Genomic DNA, 4,466 nt, shown 5'->3' with positions numbered 1-4,466 from the left:
ACAATATTTTTGTTTTGCTTTTAATTATGATCGCGCGTCATTTGAGGCTGGAAAAAATTTCAGGCTGGCAAAAAATTTGCTTCACTGCGTACGCACGAGTTAGATATCTAATAAATATTAGGGTAGGTCAAACCCCTAATTTTTGAAAATTAAAAGACACTGTTTTTCATGTGCTGTGGGTGTACTCTGTGATTAGTAAAAAACAAAATTTAACTTATTTGCTCAAATTTTAGACCCCCGCTCAACGAGCTCAAAAGTTGAATTTTTGCCCCAAAAAGTCACATTATGAGTAGTTAAACGCCCTTAATTATTACTATTATTATTTTTTTTTGTTTAAGTGAATAGGGACATTTGTGTGATTAATTAAAACAATAATTCAGCAAAATAGAGACTATTAGGACAGCTCTAGGTGTTGTTTTGTAAGTTTTTTTAACTTAAAACTTTGACCTGGTTTCTCAAAAAAACCCGGCTTTTACGTAATTAGACTTAGTAGTTTTTTATCGACAGCAGAAGAAATATACAATTAGGAATAGTTTTCTTATTATGTTATGCATAGTTATGCACATCTGTGGGTTTAGAAAGCTTTTTTTTTTAGCACATTTATAAATAAAAATTACAATTTTTTAAAATTTTTATTTTAAAATTATGTTTTAATAATAATTTTTTTTTATCAATTAACTTAACATAAATTTATGACTTGAAATAAATTTATGAAACTAGATAACTTTTTACAATTTAACTATTACATAACACATGTTAAACAATTTTTGACAACTTGTCTTTAGTATTGACTGAAAATTTTTGTCTGTGACTTGAAATTGTAAGCATCAAACATTGCTTTAATTCCTCATCTTGGCACATGTGTGTAAAGTCTTGGATAAGTTTTACTCCTCTCTCAGCACAATTATTTACTAAAGTTAACTTTTCTATGAATTTTTTTAGGACTCGATATCCTGAAAAGTTACTCCAATCTCTAAAATAAAATATATACAGGCATTTTTAAATATTTTAAATGCTAAAAAAAATTAATCAATTAAATCAATTAAGAGAAAAATTTACTTTGAGCTAACTTGCATCCATTCTGTTTCTACTGCAGATAGATTTAGCTGTTGAATTAGAATCCAACTTTGAGGTCCAACCAGTTCCCATAACTCTGGAATTTTCGTTATGTTAACGCTTGGAAAAGGTGGTTTTCCCAATGTTAATCTTGAGGGTTTAGGGTATAAAAATAATTTTTTGGCAAATTTTTCTCTTGTATTATTGTCTAGCGTTTCATCGCATATAGCAAGTACAACATTTCGTTCTGTAAGAAACCATAAATGATTTTTAAAAATTTTAATTGCTGCAGTTGAAATTGTTTTATTAAATGACCCATACTTGATCATGTCCCTGATTGCTCATAAATCTAAGCATGGAGAAGAGGCTGCCAATGGTGCTTCCAGAAACCATCTTGCATGAAACAGCCCAGTAAAATGAAAGGGGAATATTATTTTATGATTGAAGAGGATCTACCTAAAAAAACTTTTTCTTTGATTTGTTTACAAATTTGGAAGCCTTTTTACATTTTTTTTGAGCGGTAAAACTTAAAAGTCTTTCTACTTTTACTTATATGAATCTTTTAACTTTTTATTACTTATAAAAAATCTTAGCACTCAATTTTTTTTTTGTCCAAAATTTACATCTAACAATTGTCCTAAATTGATAACATTTTATTTATATCGTTTGTGAAATAAAAATTGTCCTTATTTAAAAAATTTACTAAATGTTTCTAATAATTTTAAATAAAATCTTTTACTTTATATGCAGTTTTTTTTATTAATTTATTTGCTTAATTTACTTCATGATAATATAAACACTACATAATGCATGTGGTTAAGTTTGATGGCTATTCACAAGATCTATCCAAAAAGTTTTATTACTTTTAGATGAAAATCCATTACAAAATATTGAATCTTATTTACAGGGTCTGTGGATATTTGGTTGGGAAAAAAAACTATCCTATTGGAATAAACCAAAAAAAATAACATTGAAATATGTATTCCATGTCATGTTGTCAGATTTAGAGAATGTACACTCATCTAAAATTTTTCAAAATGTTATGATACCATAAAGAATGTGATCAAAAGAATGAAATCAACAAAACTTTTTTTAAATATGAACTGGAAAACTCATTGTAATGAATGCTATTGTTGTCAGCAGGTAGAAAAACTCAGAAAAAGTTTAAATGTTACTACATCACTAAAACAAAAATAAAAAGCTTATTGGTTGCTCTGGCATTGGTAAAAAAGTGTGGTCATCTTCCATGATTGCTTCCATTAAAAAAAGCATTGTGACAGCACATGACTTGGAAATAGATATTGAAGAACTAAAAAAAAGAAATCAATCCTCATTTACAGCTTTACCAGTGTAACTTTTGTGGTAAAGAATCAAAACAACCAGCAACTCTAAAAAAATGTGAACACTTATTTTGTTTTTTCTGTCTTGTGGAAATTATAAAGGTTAATCAACTCAATGAAACATTATGTCCAAAATAAAAACAGCTTATTTTACCTGAAGATTTGATATCCAGTACTAAAACAAATTCTCTTTTAATTATTTTAACTGTTGCATGTATATGTAAAAAAAAGTTTAATTCAATCAAAGAATATGACTTAGATATTAATCATAAGTGAGTGCATCTGCCTTGATAAATCATTAATAATAGCACAATCAGCCCCATCGTTATCATCATCAATATTCTCATTTGCATCTAATTTGGTTTCATCATCATCATCATCATCATCATCATCATCATCATCATCATCATCATCATCATCATCATCATCATCATCATCATCATCATCATCATCATCATCATCATCATCATCATCATCATCATCTTCATTTATTTATCATCATCATCATCATCATCTCATCATCATCATCTTAATAATAACTTATTAAAAGCCTTAATTAAAATAAGAAATGTTGTTAAATAAATGAAGATGATGATGATGAGAATGTTGTTAAATAAATGAAGATGATGATGATGATGATGAGATTTGAAAACTTTTCAAATTATTCTACCACATTCTTTTATTATCGGAATAATTTTCGCATCAATTATACTAAATTAGCAAGTGGACTTTGATCGCCTTTTGAGCGATACTTTTATCTGCTAACCCGTTTCTACGGACCGTAGCCATTATTAAAAGTTGAATTTTTTAAAGTTTCTACTGCGCTTGCGTATAATAACTTGTCGCTTCTGAACGACCGTGCCTAGTAAATATATATCATTGTTTAAACCAGATTTAGCTGAAAAATGTGTCTTGTTGAGCGAAGACATAAAATGCCAATCTTTGTTTTTTTTTCTTCTTTACTTTGTGATAGTAATTTCCGTTTTATTCTGCTTGTTAATTCGATTTTAATTCATCTAGTAGATTAGAAGAATTAAAATCGAACAAAAAAACGCTCTTGTTATAACACCATGTATTATTATAACAGTATTACATATCACCTAGTTTTTTTGTTTACTCTCTTAAAGTTCTATTTGTTTCATACCATCTAAAAAGTAAGCTGTCAAGCAACATTAAAGTGTATGGTTATAATAAAATTTTTTATTCAAATATCTCGACTAAATCGACTTTTAGTCGACTTTAAAAATGCATTAGTCGATTTTGGTTGACTTAAAAAAATACAAAAATCGATTTAGTCGACAGTTGAATAATGACAAAGTCATAAGAACACCAGTTTAAACAACTCGAGGTACCCGTCTGTTTCCTTTGAAATTAGAAAATCAGTCCACAAATGCCGATTTTAGAGCATTAATAAAAATTGACGAGTTTTGTGATTTTTCACAGTTTAAAGTGAACACTTAATGATAATGGTACGTATTGCGTAGACTTGCACTTTGTTCACTTAAAAACTGTAAAAACTCTTTAAAATGCCTCCTAGAATAAAGCAAGATTATATCAAACCAACTATTGGATAAACTTCTAAAATAGGAACTTTAAAGTAAGAATTTATACAGAATAAGAAATATAAGAAATTAATGTTCGTAAAGTATCAACCTTAATTTGAATTGTAATTTTAAAACAATTTTCTAGTATCAGTTTTAAGATTGTTCGGATTAAAGTTTAACGAGTGGGTCTCCAAATAGTATGATGTGGATTGGCTGGTACAAGTTTACTTCATGAAAATAACTGCCTAACACTAAGGTAATATTAGTTTTGATGGTTTACTCACGGTGATTTGGAACATGCTCTAAGACCTTGCAAACCATCACCAGAAACTTCTTTTTTTTTTTATTGTCATCAGAAAACATTTCCTCATTCAAAAAATGTAAACGACAAGTTTTTTTAGAGAGGGCCTGGTGAGAAATCACATTCATCAGGGGAGTGCCCAGGAAATTTGTTGTTCAACATAGGTAACTAAGAGGCATAGGGCATACTCAAATTTCTAGTATGTTGATACTGGTGTTGAATGAG

The 4,466-nt window shown here is 28.5% G+C and overlaps 1 pseudogene across 1 annotated transcript; it reads right to left on the bottom strand.

The window, feature by feature from the left end:
* Window positions 1–714: 714 nt before the first annotated feature.
* LOC149887000 (uncharacterized) lies at window positions 715–3,027 on the bottom strand (annotated as a pseudogene). The gene is made up of 3 exons (XR_016453760.1): window positions 2,551–3,027; window positions 1,060–2,365; window positions 715–973 (listed from the first exon to the last, which is right to left on the bottom strand). The product of XR_016453760.1 is annotated as an uncharacterized LOC149887000 (transcript).
* Window positions 3,028–4,466: the final 1,439 nt, after the last annotated feature.

The sequence above is a fragment of the Hydra viridissima genome, unplaced genomic scaffold (genome assembly GCF_058129835.1).
Source record: "Hydra viridissima isolate aposymbiotic clone 2 unplaced genomic scaffold, HvirCarnegie_v1 scaffold_6, whole genome shotgun sequence".
Classification (NCBI taxonomy): domain Eukaryota; kingdom Metazoa; phylum Cnidaria; class Hydrozoa; order Anthoathecata; family Hydridae; genus Hydra; species Hydra viridissima.
The sequence above is the reverse complement of the archived record's forward strand: the minus strand, read 5'-3'. Positions and strand labels throughout refer to the sequence as shown.